Source organism: Rattus norvegicus, chromosome 20 (genome assembly GCF_021556685.1).
Source record: "Rattus norvegicus strain SHRSP/BbbUtx chromosome 20, alternate assembly SHRSP_T2T, whole genome shotgun sequence".
NCBI classification, from domain to species: Eukaryota; Metazoa; Chordata; class Mammalia; order Rodentia; family Muridae; genus Rattus; species Rattus norvegicus.
The window spans coordinates 44,596,440-44,611,457 of NC_141553.1; the positions used below are offsets into that span (position 1 = coordinate 44,596,440).

At 39.6% G+C, this 15,018-nt stretch overlaps 1 protein-coding gene across 10 annotated transcripts in view; it reads left to right on the forward strand.

The window, feature by feature from the left end:
• LOC147998712 (uncharacterized) overlaps positions 1–15,018 on the forward strand; it is a 184,257-nt gene that overhangs the window by 133,686 nt on the left and 35,553 nt on the right. For 4 of the 10 annotated variants that reach the window (XR_015646031.1, XR_015646029.1, XR_015646022.1 and 1 more), the window contains one exon: positions 3,903–3,993. The exons of the other annotated variants lie outside the window; for them this stretch is intronic. The gene's annotated coding sequence lies outside the window, so the exon portion shown is untranslated. The remainder of the gene's footprint in view (positions 1–3,902; positions 3,994–15,018) is intronic. 10 annotated transcript variants of the gene reach the window in all.

Consider the following 15,018-nt stretch of genomic DNA (forward strand, 5'->3'; position numbering starts at 1 on the left):
CAATCTATGGGTATAACAAAATATTATTATGAGGAATTATTTCCTTGACTTCGTTTTTGCCAATCATGTTTAGTTCTATCATGGATCTCTGGGCTCTTCTGCCTTTGGCTTCTGATCCTCTAGCTAGTGGCAGAAGAGGGCTCCCCTCATGGCATGGATCTCAAGCAAGAAAAGTCAATGGTTGGCCTCTCCCACAATTTCTGTGCCACTTTTACCCTAGCACATCTTCTAGTCAGCACCTATTGTAGTTCGAAGGCTTTGTGGTTTTGTTGGTGTCCCAATTCTACCCTGAAAGTGTTGCCTGGTTACAGGAGATATCTGTAAATATATTTTCATAAAACAAATGTTATGTTGCATATATGTATATATATGCCATTCTCATTGCTTAATGCTCCTAAATATACATAAATATACAACAAACTCATAAGTATATGTAGAAGTAGAGATCCTCTAGCCAATGAATCATTAGCCTAGTGAAAGTCTTCAAGTGAGTATTGTTGTAGAACTGTTTCAGCTAAATGGAAATGTTGTTTCTTGAGTGGAGAGAAGCTCATAATACAAGGGTATAACAGAACTTATCAGGTTTCAGTTACTCAGATAGATTCACAGGGACTCTCTCCAATGTTATAAAAGGACTAAGCAATGGCTTGAGGAGATAAGAGTTTCCCATTACACGTACTGTAAGTTGTACACGATGCTCAGGGATGTAGCTATTGTGTGTTGATGCCCATTCTGGGGTGGATTTATTGATCTCTCAGCTGCCTGTGACTCACCCGATATTCCTGTAAGGAACATGTCAGCTAGACTTCTGTGAGTAACTCTGAGAGACTCACTGGTTCACTAAGTTAGAAGTACGATTGCTCTCGTTTCTCACTGGTGTCCTATCTGGGGTGAATTTCCTTTCTTTTACATCTCTCAAGAAATGTCAAATCATAGCCTAAAGGGAAAATGACAGTGAGCAAATATTTGGGCCATTCACTCATTTATGCACTTTGTTAACCCATATTTATTGTCCCTGGGGTGTTAGATCACTTTGTCAACCTTTCCTCATGATCTACTTTTTCTCCATAATTGTGCACTTTGCTGATGAATTTTCAGTACCAAAGATATACTACACATCTGTTTATAGAAACTAACACTTTAGAATATCCTGAGTATTTTCACTCATTTGTAGATGAGGTCCCTTACCTTGATGGATATGCAATATTGTTGGAAATAGTAGAGAAATGGTCAGACACTATCCCTTGTCTGCTTCTCCTTGGAGTGGACTGGAGGGAAATAAGTTTAGCCAGGCTGCTGGGTGCAGGCAGGATCTTGGTCAGTGGTGAGTGTATGGGCAAAAATCTCACACTTGTGAGCGACAGCTTTGGAGAACTGACTCAATTTATTGGGGGGAACAAAAGCTATTTAAACCTTTGTGGGGTGAGTAGGAGCTCTAGAGGTGAGTGTATATCATTGGCTGGGGCCATCCTGCTGGGGATGCCTCACTTGCATGAAGAGGAATTCCAGGTGCTACTGCAAACAATCTTATAAGTGAAAAGGAAGTTTAATCTGGTTATGGGCTACTTGACCTCCTCTAGTGAGGCAAAAGGTTGGGGGCTCAGAGTTACCTGTGCCAGGACATGCAGGCACAGGGTCACAGGCTGATCTCCGGATGACATTTCAAGCGTTTGGACACTCCTCAAACCCATTCTTGCTCCGATCCTGCTCTTGGTCTCACAGTCAGATAAAATTTTTTGTGTTCAGAAGTGACAGTTCAATGGATAGAGGATGACACAATGGATGGACTATTTTGTGGTAGGTGAGTGATGCCCTAGTATTCAGAAAGAACCAACATGCTTTTCCTCCTGGCAAAACTCTTTCCCAGCCCACACACCCAGGAAAGGTTGTCTCAGTTATTGGTAGATTCCTCCCACAGTGGAATGACTGGAGTATACATGTAATTCATTTTGAGCCCGATGGATTTTGCATAGTTTCAAAATAAAAAATACAAAAACTGGGGTTATGTCTCAGTTATAGATGGTGCACTTAATATGTACAAAGTTCTATGCTTAGTTCTCCAGTCCTTCCTAGCCCCAAACACCAAATGCTGATATTAACAACGAAAAAACTAAGCTCAGTCTGATTTTCCCATGATGTTTGGAAGACACATGTTTAATGTCTTAAATTTTTTTAAGTGGTGGCCTGAATAGGCAAGAAAGTACAGAAGGTTGCTGGGAGAAAAGCCCATACTCCCACTGAGAGATGATCAAATGTCTTAGATTCTTCAAAACCAGACGCGGACGTTATGTTAGAAAGGTTTCGCCTGGGTCCCCTTTAAAATGGTTAATGCACATGAGGTCCTTGGCTGGAGGGTAGGGCATCTGTGCAGGAAGAATGAGAGGTTGAAGTATAGAGGCGGCCAAGTTAGAGTCCTTCCTGAATAGGGGCTATATTCAGACTGTCCAGGAGAAGAGTCAGGAAGAGAAAAATGTGCACAAGAGGTTCTCAACAGCTGCTGTAGTGAGAGGAAACCAGTACCAGCCAACAGCAGGGCTGGCCAATTGTGAATTATCCAGTTTCCTTTCCTGTCTCCCTTCCCTCTGCAGCCTTGTAAGTGGAAGAAATAGAAGCCGAAGATAAGAAAATCTCTCTCTCTCTCTCTCTCTCTCTCTCTCTCTCTCTCTCTCTCTCTCTCTCACACACACACACACACACACACACACACACACACACACACAAGACTCAGCAGAAGCTTGGAGGAGGAGACTGAGGACGGTTCAGTTCATAAGCAGTTTTGATCCTCTGCACTCACATAAATGCTGGTTACGTTGGCACTAGTACGTAAACTCAGTGTTTAAGGTGGAGAAGGACAGAGACATACAGTTCCCTGGTGTTTAATGGGCAGTCAGTTGAAACAACTGGTTAAGCTCCAGGATCACAGCATGACCCCGAGTCTCTAAGACTACTGGCATGTACTCATGTGCACACATGTACATGTACACGCGTGTGTACACACACACACACACACACACACACACACACACACACACACACACACACACACGCGGCCACCATACACTGGAAGACTGGTTTCACAGAGTAAGGCAAACAATCTGAGGAACAGTCATGGAGACATCAAGCATCGAGATAGCAGCATTCACTGGCTGGCAGCTGCCCTACACTAGGTTGTAGACCAAATGTTCAGACAGTTCTAGAACCTTGGAGATGCTCCGGACATTAGCTGATTCTTCCTGTATTTTTCAAGGCCTATTAATTCTCTGCTCTCACACCTCAAATTCTATCTTATAGCGTAGGGTACAAAACCAACAGAAATTGAAGCATAGTCCCTATAACGATTCCCTGAAAGGACTATGTAGTTAATTATATAATAGTAATTTATAAAGGACACTGGGCAATTTAAATTTTATCCCTTGGCATCTAGACAGGAGGAATACCCGAGGAAGATGCGAGCAGTTAGAGGCAAATAATAGAATAATTTCCCTTACCCTTGAGATATCAATTAAGGACAATTGTGTTGCTGCCCCCATACACTGAGCACATCCTTTATATGAGAGCCACTCAGATGTAATTCCTAAGAAAAGGGCTCGAAGCATTTCCCTCCATAGGTGAGTAGAAACAGGTAGTCGTGACCCCAATAGTCATTTTACTGTGATCATGCTTTTTCACACACCCTTGACCTGCTGAGGTTTGACATGTGTGGAATGTGAACCAGAAGACTTCGTATCATGGCTGTGTATTTATGACATGGCTCCACTTTGGTTGCAATGACCTGGCACCTTCTGAGGTCTGCATCCCACTGTATCAACATAAGCATGGGAAAGGCAGTGCCTGCTTCTACTCTCTGAAATGCTTTCGTAATGAACCATTTGCATATTTGCTCTCTTTTGCTTTTACGTTAGGCTTCAGCCTGGGAAATGTCTTTCTCCACATCCTCACTAAAATTTCTTCCGAGTTCACTGGGAGCTCTGCAGTGTGTGCTTTCAGTATGATGTAAGTAACAGGTTTTTCTCTTCTGATGCCATTTGTGTCTTCTTACAATACATGTATACAGCTTCTGTGCTATTTCATATCCCATTAGGTTTTAACATTGCTGGTATCTACCACAATGGCCATTGTGACATCTTGATTGGACCCTGTGATGTTCACAGCTTTCTTCTCTGTTGGTATAAGTTAACTTATAGCTGCTATAATTTCCCTTTCCTCACTCCCCTGCTAGGGCTGTAAGCTTCTCTTTGTAATTATGAATATAAATGTCTTCTAGGAAGGGGGTAGCTCCATAGTCTGTCTGGGAACTAGACTTCTCTTTCTAGCTAGTTCGAAAATAAAACAAATACGACACCATCTTTTGCATTTTGGATACAAGTGATAAAATATTATAGTTTGAGATGTACCATTTCATGGTTTAAATTGTTATCTGTTGCCAGAAAATGCTAAGACCTAACAAACCCCTTTAAGCCTTCTCTTAGAACGTGTATTTACTACTGGTGATAGGTGATACAGATGATTAGGAGAGTGAAATTGAAACCCATGGCCATCTGGAGAGGCTTCCATATGAGATGTCATGTGCCTGCCCACAGGTGGTCATGACCTGAGCAGTTCACTGGTTCTCTTTGGCATCTCTAGTCTTTTTCTATGATAATAATAGTGGATTATATCACTATTAGGATAGTCTCTAAATAGTCTATACAGTAATATATTAGAAATTTAGTCTATACAGTAATATATTAGAAATTAACTATCACAAGGGTTAGTTAGATAACTGAGGCTGTAAATATTGCCTAGGTAGCCACTTAATGTTGTAGAGTTTTATTGGAACATAGTTATGGGTGTTGGCTTATATATTTTTTATGGCTTCTTTGGCTTACCATAATGGCAGTATTGCCCAGGTTTATGAATGTCTCAAAGCTTTCAATATCAAGTTAAAGGTGGCTTAGGGAAAGTTCACCGACTTATCAAAAAGGTCATCACATCAGAAATGAAATATTAGGTGTTTAAGAGACTAATCTTCCACCAACCTGAATGGACACCATTGAATATCTACACAAGAGTATATCTACTACACATAGAATTATTGCCATTTCACATGCATTCTCAGTTAGACCTTAGCGCACACTGAAGGTAAGCTCACTATTCCAGAAGCCTCTTACATTGTCATCCATCTTTCTTTGAACACTGCCCTAATAATTCATAGTCAGCACGTAGTCACCTGGTAAATACCTTTACTCGATTCAACGTATGTCAGAGAATGCATCCCAGGATGAGTGACTAAACCAGTTTTTCTGGAAGGGAAAAGGCACAAAGGAAAGAGTCTCTGCCTTCTTAACAGTTTTGTCTCTGTGGCAGAAAGAGCACAGCCATCATGCTAGATTTCGCAGGGCCAATTTGTCATCTCTAACTGTGCAGCTAGAAAGAGGGGCTGACGTTGTTTATGTCAAAGCACATGACTCACCTCTGTGTATTATCAGGTTACACGGTAGAGGATACTTGTGTGCAGCTTGTTCTCATCTCTCTTTAGTATTTCATAACGGGAATGGGACATTATAGCATGTTCCATTGCTTATGTTACTGATAAGTACACATCAGCAATCCTTCCTTTATGGCTTTTATGAGTAACGCAGACTTTGGCATTCAGTATAAATCTTTTGGTAAACACGTGTAGCTCTATCAGTTAGGCATGTCTCTGTAGTGATAGGGTACAGCCTGAGATATGAATTTGTTCAGCCTTAGGACAGACTGCCAGCAAGCCTTCTCCGCCTACTAGTAGGTCTGGGAGGCTCATTGCTTCACGTTCTTGTCCAGGCATAGGGCTGTCAATCATTTTAGCCATTTAAAAAAATCTGTCATATTGTGTGTTTTCCTTGATAGCCAGTAGATTATTTTCAGATGTTATTCAGTTATCTGACATTCTTTTGCATTTTTCTATGTTTCTTGCATTTCTTATATTTCTTATATTCTTTGTTGTTGAAAGGCATACTGTGAAAATAAGGGATTTTTTTATTGTTGTATGTACCTATTGAAATGGATTTTCATAAGTGGTTGTCTTGCTTTTTTATTACTTTATGAGTTTAGTAGTGGAAACATGGAAAGTTTGTATTTAGGACAGTTAAAATCTTACGGTTTCACTTATGGATTTTGGTTTGTTTATTATATTAAAAAATGTTACCTCTAAAACCATCTAAAAGCCCCAACAGTTTACATTCTATCTATGTAATTTATTTTTGTATAAGGTATGAAGACGGAATCCAGATTTTTGACACTTTTTAAAATAACCATTCTTCCTCATGGTACGAAAAATGTTATCTTTATAGAAAATTAGATGACAAACATCTGAGCTCTGTTTCTGGACTCTCTTTTCTTTCTAAGCCCAATCACATTTCCTGTACCAACCCCACACCTTCTTACCTTAATAACCACAGCCTCGTGACAGACTTTCTATCTGGTAGTGTAAATTTCTAAGCTTTGTTCCCATTCAAGATGGCTACTTGGCTACTCTTGGTTCTTCACATCTGTTGGTTTAGACAGAAATAACTGATAGATTATTAGTTCAGATTTCACACATTTATAAATTAGGGGTAACTGAATTATTTAAAGTATTGTATTTTTCTTAATTTCCATACCTAATTTTAGTACCCAGACTAGACGTCTGGTCTTATTCGATTTACACATAGCATATGACATTTTAGATACTATTTGAAATTATAAAACTTCCAAATCCAACTGTTAATCACTAAAATATATAGATAGAACTGACAGAGAGAAGACATGTATGCCTTTTCTTTGTTTTGTCCAGTCATGCTAGATAGGTCTGTAGTAAAATTTGCATAGAAGTAATAATATCAGCAATTCTTATTCTATACCCCAAATTGAAGGGAACTGCTTTAATATTTCACCACTGATGTCTTTGGCTGCTTTGAATCGCTTCCTTTTTTCTTCCATAAGGATATGAACTGAGCCAAACCAAATCTTCATGAAACACACGTAGCATCAATGTGCTTTCCATTCACCTATCCAGAACACACAAATTTAGGTTAGCCTAATGTTTCAAAAGTTAGGGGATTTTTACACGAAGAACATAGACTTACTACTACTGATAGAAAATAAAAGACGAATCCTAATCTGTGACTCAATGAAACTGATGGTGCTGCAAGTTTTACTTCTAGTGGAACTTACTACCTGTCTTTCTAAATGAGTAAAACAGATTCATGGAAGGCCCACTCTGTTGCAGGTAGCATCTTGCCAGAATTTATACTATTTTATGTCCTGTGTGAACACAGAAATCAATACGCTGTAGAAAGTCTTCCATGTGTTTGCATGCCTTCCAAAGATGCTTCTAAATTACTTGTACAGATTGTTTTGTACCAGTCAGATGTTCTCTAATAAAGCAGTTTAAGGATGATATTTTTCTGCAGAAATAGACAAGTTTCACCTTCAAGAGATCAGTCCTGAACTTGGCAATGAACAACAGTATTGTATTCAAAGTTGCAGCTAAGTTTTGCTTTTTAAAAGCCCAACAAGACACCATTGTTGATAGTCTTGCAATACAGTGCACAACAGAGGCTATATACTAAAGCCTTTGTCTCCCCAGGTTAAGCAACAGGTGAGAAAAATACAGTGGAATGAAGTAAGAGAGATATGTTCATGCTGGAACAAAATGGGGAAATTCCTATCATTTTGACAAAAAAGGAATAGTTTGAGGAGAATTAGATGGGGATATTGAAGTAGGAATTTCTGATTTCTTTACCAACTCAGTTGTGTCACATGATGCTTTTGGAAGCTATCTTGTGAGAGGGCACATGATGTTTAGAAAGAATATAAATGGAACCACATAAACAATGAGAGGATGTCCTTGCATTGCTACACTGTGCAGTACAATACTTTGCTGGCCTTCATTGGCCGTCACTTCCTGGAGAGAAACACATCAAGGAGCTTCTTGTGGTATTCCAGCGGACTCTGGCTCCTTCAGCTGACTCAGTGCAGATTTGACTGAGCCTTGATGTTTCTGCTGGATCAAGCTTCTGTTACTGATTCTTGTTTGGTGTTTGCCATTGAACCAGACTGCTGGGATTCCGACAACAAAGAGTGGAATCATTCCAAGGAACTACTTCTAAACAAATCCACAACACCCTTTTCCTATTAATCTTCTTTTCCCCTACCTTTGGTCAGTGGCTTAGAAGAGGGGTTTAAGTGTTTAAGAACCCCAAATAAAGTAGGTTTTGAAAAATCTAATCTTGCAGGGGACTCTGTATTCTGTAAAATTGCCTTTCTCTTTGTAAGAATGACTGATAACTTTTTACATTAATTCCCTTGTAATGAATCAGACAACATTCATGAATCCTTGTAAATAATATAATATGAACAAATAAGCTGTTTTCACAAAACAAGCAATACATAAGTTACATAGAGAATAATCATCAGTCATTAAGACATTGTAAGCAGGAAACACAGTTTTGGAGACTTTTAGTGATAATTTAGCTTCATCTGAACAGGTAAAGTTGTGTTCTCCTCACGGTCTGACTCTCAAACAAGTTCAGTGTTATTAAGCTGACTCTAACATCTGAAGCCCATGACAATATATTTGAAAGCAGCTGCTACGATGTAATGTTAAGTCCCTGAAAATCTTTCACATGCAAAAGGCCACATGTCATCTAGGAACTATTCATTCAAATGAAGCTGTTCTAGAAACATACATCCTAGTTCATGCATGAAAGTATCCAAATGAATTTCACTCAACAGTTGGTTAGAAAAAATTCGAACTTTATGTTCACTAATATAAAGAAGATAAAAACTTAAAACCTGAAACTATACATACAAAATTTCCACTCTCTTGTCATAAAAATTGCATGTATTTTCCACTTGAAAAAATATTTACAAAGTCACGGGCTAGGGCACAGATGGACCTGCATAAGGTTACCATTACAAGTCAGTAAAACCATTTCATTTCAGAGTCTTGACACCTCACTGTTAAAAGCTAAAACTTTAAACACATTCAAAATCAATAATATCGGTGAAATCTGATGACTCTTTTTTTTTTTTTTTGGTTCTTTTTTTCGGAGCTGGGGAGCGAACCCAGGGCCTTGCGCTTCCTAGGCAAGCGCTCTACCACTGAGCTAAATCCCCAACCCCTAAATCTGATGACTCTTGAGTGACTAAATGAAATAAATAGATATTTTTACCTCTAAGGACACATGATTAAACAACATTCAGCAGATATTTATAAAGTCAATGGTACAATAATACAAATATGGCCTCAGTAAGTGATAATTCTTCTCTAATGAATTAAGAATAAAAGGGTTGGGCCACCACAATTCAGTATTTGTGTTGGCTTTTCTAATTCTGTTCCCTCATTTGTACTTTTACAGGTTTTTACTACCTGTGTGGAAAGGTAGGGCTAGACTTCTCATCTAACTAACATTTCGTTGGGAGGTTAGTTCATTTCCTATCACTTTCTCGTCACTGTTCCAAGAAAACATTAATTTGTAGGGGAAATTGGCATTGCCGTCTTGTATAGTAACATTCTTCAGGAAATTGGGGGGTGAGGATGGCTGGAGCAGCTGTTTAACTTCAGGGTGTATCAGAAAAGCTAGCCCAGGATTATTTAATGAGCTTCACCCCTAGGATGCTCAAAAGTATACACATACACATATTTACATATATCCATAGAATTATGAAATACTCCAAGGATTGAGAACCATTAGTTGGTGTGGAAAGGACCTTCACGGTATGACTGTAAGTTCCCTCTCAGTGTCCTTTTCATATTGACTTCCAAGAACCCAGGAATTTGACGCTAGTGGAAATCTAAACGATCCCTTATCTAACCTAAGAACTAAGCTGGTCTCCCAGGTGTCAATATGTTGGAAGCCATTTTGCCTGCTTCTGTGAAAGTCTGCCTGCTAGGCAGACTCAAGGCAGTTGAGAGTCTGTTGGTAGATCTCCTGGCCTGCTAATGCATGGAACAATAAGAGGAGGTTCACCTGAGGGTCAGGGTGAGGGGCACATGAATGAGAGTCAGTTTTGATGAAGGAAAACCTTTAAAACAATCATCATCTGATTGACATCTGCTATTAAATCTCAGGTAAAAGAAGGACTCATTGTCTTCTGGACAGTTTTGCCTTCACTTGAAATGACCATGTCCTAGAAGGAAGATTTTTTTAAGCCTCCAAAGTTATATCTCAATCATGCTTGTCAGAAAATCCTTCTGAAAGTATTCTACAGCTAAACAGGTAATAGGCATTGGGAAGAAAGTAATTTTTTTCCATCCACCCAGCCCTGCAAATAGCAAAACGGTTTTTTGGAATTTTCCTCACGAGTTTCCACATGTTTTCCTGAAGGAGGCTTAATGTAGACTGTTTCATAGAGCAGACCAATTAGATCTCCACTGCCATCTTTTGAATTCTGACTAGGACGTTGATTTCCAATGGTTGATTAATAAACAACGACAATAAGTTTCGTCTTGTGATTTTGGAAGCATATTAAGAATTGGGTCAAAGGAGTGACAAAACCCCACCCACTCATGCCACTACTGTCCTTGGCAACACCATCAGGATGCTTCTGCTGACAGAGTTATACGGGTCTCAGACTAGCCAGCCACCTACCCTTCTGCTAATGCGATGACTTAAATGGGTTCTGCTTCCTTGTTTGACAGGCACAGTTTGCATTCATCTGCTTCATTAATACCCTGGACAACAAATGAACCAGCAAAGCACTGCTGGCTGTGAGCACAGGGGTTTCTTCAGGCTTGGTCCTGTGAGCATGCACACTACTGTTTCTGGGTTACCATCACCTCTAGAAATCTATAAATATGAAGACAGAATTTGGAAAGGTATTTCGAGGTATTTGCCAGTGACTCAGCATCCAGAATGGATTTTGTTCTTTGTCTTGCTAATTCTGCACAGGTTTTTCTGTTGTCTCAAACAAACATGAAGGACATTTACATTTACCCAATTAATGTTCTCCTTTTTGCCAAGAAGCAGAGTTAGTCAGGTGTCACATCCAGAGGCCTGGAATTGCAAGGTAGCAATTTCAGCATAGGTCAGGAGTTAAGCTATCTTTAAGACCTTGGAAAATAGGTAAGAGTGGTAGGGAATCACAAAATGGAGCACTTCTGTGGCGGAAGTATCCAGAGAGCAGCTGCAGGCATCCCAAGTAGGACGTGAATACAAAGCCCAGATGTTCCTGTTGGGAAGATGCCAGGGGAGATAGCTGGATGTCAGAGATACCAGCAAGGGGTCAGGGGGCTGAGGTTAGAGATAAGACTGACTTGCTATTTCTGTAATTCCTCTGGTCAGCTGCGAAGGATGTGGGTCTTGTTCTGGGTGACATCTCCAAGACACCATATAATTCTTTCACACTGCTTCCCCATATCAGCAGACACATGGAGATTAAAGCATGGAGTGCACATTCAGATCAGTTATTTTTAAATTTCATTTTCTAAACTGGATGTTCACTTTGTATATGGAAAATAGTATGAATTATGCAAATCTCTCAAGAAGAGTTCTAGTTAGAAATTCTGCTTTGCAGTAGCCAATATAGAAACCATATAAATATGAAATCATATGGCTAAGGCTTTATATTTTATATTTTTCAAATGTTTCCACATTCAAGGTGACAGAGTGAAATGGTCACCAGAGCAGGCAGGGGTCACAATTCTGTGATTCTAATTTTGTTCCAGCACAGATGTAAGCTTAGACAAACATTAGAGCTTTTTCGACCACAGTCCTTATTGGCTAAGATGTGCCCAATTTTTATCAGCTAGTTAGACATTTGGCAGGAAGCAAATGTTATGATAATATATGAAAATAGCTTTACATCCTTCAAAATCTCTTTCAGCCTTAAGTTTCTATGTTTGTAAAGAAATTAGGGGTAGCAATGTGGTCCACGGGGGCAGAAAGAGAGCTGGCTACGAAGCTCTCTGATCTGAACTCAGATCTTAATTAACCTCATGAAAATCAAAACATGGAGGCACAGACTGTAACCACTCTAGTCCATTGAGCCACTGGAATTCTGGTCCAAATCAATGAGATTCAAGTTTATTGAGAGGGGCCTCAAGAAGTAAGATGGACAGTGGTCAAAGTGGACATTTAAAGATAAACCTTAGAGCTTCCGTGTCAGTAGATGTGTATGTGCAGAAACACACACACACACACACACACACACACACACACACACATACACACACACACACAGAGAGAAAGAAAGAGAGAGAGAGAGAGAGAGAGAGAGAGAGAGAGAGAGAGAGAGAGAGAGAGAGGAAGTTAAGGCAGATGATTATAGCATTATTTTTACAGAATCTCTTGTTTCACCATCTTGTAAACAATGGACCTGTGGGGACCACTTGCATGGGTGACTGAGGAGAGTATCTGCTCCTAATAACCAACCTTGTAGTAGCAGAATAACACCCAAATATAGCGAACACATCCAGTTGCATCCCCGGTATCCTCCTTCTCTCCCTACTTAACCTCGTTCTTGATTTGCCAGTTGAATAAGCTTAAGTCATATTAATGTTCCATTGGTTTTTATAAATGCTGTAACTTATCTAATAGCTACTTTGGTAATTAAATCCATCCTGACCCAATCAGGATTGCTGAAATACAGACGCCTATCTGCTTGGCTTCATGCCATAGGATAAGAGCCACCGTTATGAGAGATGTAGGAGCTGTTTACTATCATCCAGAAGAAAACAGCACCAAAACATAGATCCTGGTGTTACACTTTAGGTCCAATAAAATAACACTCCCATCTCCCCACCCAGCCCCCACTGCTCTAACCTGCACAAATTTTAAGTATCTTTGTCCTGTAGCCTATTCAGAGATAAGACTTAGAAATGGAAGCTTTCTCCTGCCTGTGCACATTTACAAACAGTATTGATTAAATGATATTTTATTAAAAACTAATCTGCCTTGGAAGGACTGTTTACATATTACTGGCTGTTTTTTTATTCATTCCATTATTTAAAATTGGATGAACGTTTACTTGTTGACCACTGTGGTTACACAGTGAAGAAAAGGAGCAGGAGCAAGAAGCGTCACACTTCCCCCTCAGTTCTGATAGGCGATGCTGGGCAACCAACCTAGGTGAGCTCCGAGCCTTCCGACAAGGTCCCAATGAGCTGACTGGAGGCCATCTTTGTACATACAGAAGTAATACAAAGATTAGGTGACCTGATTTTATATCTTAGTGAAATGACAGAAGCTTTCTACGTGGGAAGAGAAAGAGCTTGCATCTATTTTCAGGAGGGCTTTATGAGGACTTGTCTATAGGAAGGGGATTTTCAGGTGACCTGGAAAAACAGACTTTGGATAAGGAAGGAGAGCCCTAAGAAAGCAGAGAGGTGAGGAAAAGTATGTTTCGGTGGCCATAGAACTAGATGTGCCAACCTGTTTCAGGTGAAGGTGTAAATTTAGGAACAGTGATACTTGTCTTTACCACCCAGAATGTCCAGTACACAAATCTACACTTGTTCTTTCTCAAAAGTGTAGTCTGTAGAAAGACTTGTATAATCTGTTTATACCTCATCGGTTCACAAGGGCAACAGATTTCCATCTACGTGATGTGAGGGTCATTTAGCATTGTTGGTGCCTGGTTAAGTTTGTTGACAAAACGTTCTACCTGTCATGTAGTTGGTCCATTTCAACCAGGCCTTAAATCAATATATAAATAAGGAAACCGGGAGACCCAAGGGGACAGAAAGTCCTTGCCATGATATATAGACAAGGGCTTTCCTTAAAGAAATGTAAGATGAGGGAAAAAGAGTGTTGAAAACTTAGGAAGGTTTAAGGGGTATAAAGTACCTGCCTTTTAGAATGTTATTCTTGGACCTGCGCCATTTTCCTGGCAACTGTGGTGTTTTCTGTTTGTCTTGATTCATTGGTGATTTATTTCATGACTCAATCCAGGAAATGCCACATACAAAGTCCACTGAGGAAATTTTCCAATTGTAAATTTTAAATACACAAGACAGAATAAAAAACGTTCGTGTCTCAGTACCCTGAGTCCCACACAAAGCTTGTTCCCGAGTGGAGCAGAGCACCTTTAAACAGGGAGGAGGCAGAGGAGAGAACGTGATTGGATGGCAAGTATTGAAATGAGGTTTAATTCAAACACTTCACGATGCACTTGTCATTAACTTAATGGGCCGTAGGGACTTCTCCACTGTAGCAGAAGTTAAGACTGATTCCACAACAGCTAGAATGCTCCAAGCTCCTTCTTGACATGGAATTTTGTGAGCACATTAAATGTAACTTGCCTTTAGTATCCTTGATACTTGGTCTCATTTCTTCCTCTGCATTCCTGCCTTGTGAACATCCCTTGGGCACCTGAACCGATGCTTCATGTCTAACAAGAGTTTACTTTGGAATCGGGCCCTTAACTTGGGCTTTTATCCAACTCAGCCGCAGCCCCGACATGACTTTATTTAAATGTTTAGGAGCTAAAGAAAGCACCATCCAGCAAACAATCACTGTTCAATAGAAACTAATTGAATCAAGTGCAAAGTTGTTCTATTTAAATAGCCAAGGTCACATAGAACATTAATTAAAAAATCGTATGATCCAGAGTGTCTTGTTGCTACAGTGATTCGAATGGTGCTGATGTCTTTCACTATATTCAACACTTGGGTGTTTGAGGCCAGCTATGTACTAAAGTCTGTGCTAGGTGTTATGGACACAGTCATGTCTGCAAGGAATGAATTTGTGCCCTTTATGGGAAACTTACATTATTTGATATGTAAAGAAAATTATCACGTTTATTTTTAGCTATCCCTCCATCTTGATAATCAGTTATAGCTAGTAATGTAACACCAACATTATATGTGATATTGTTCTAAAACTGGAAGCTTGTTCAAACAGAAAAGGTAAGATTCTTTTGTTATTTTCTTGTGTATGTGTGTGTATGGTGGGTATGTGTATGTATGTGTATGTGTGTGTATTTGTGTGTGTGTGTTTGTATGGTGTGTATATGTGTGTGTATGTATGTATATTTGTGTGTGTATATATATGTGTGTGCATGTATGTATATTTG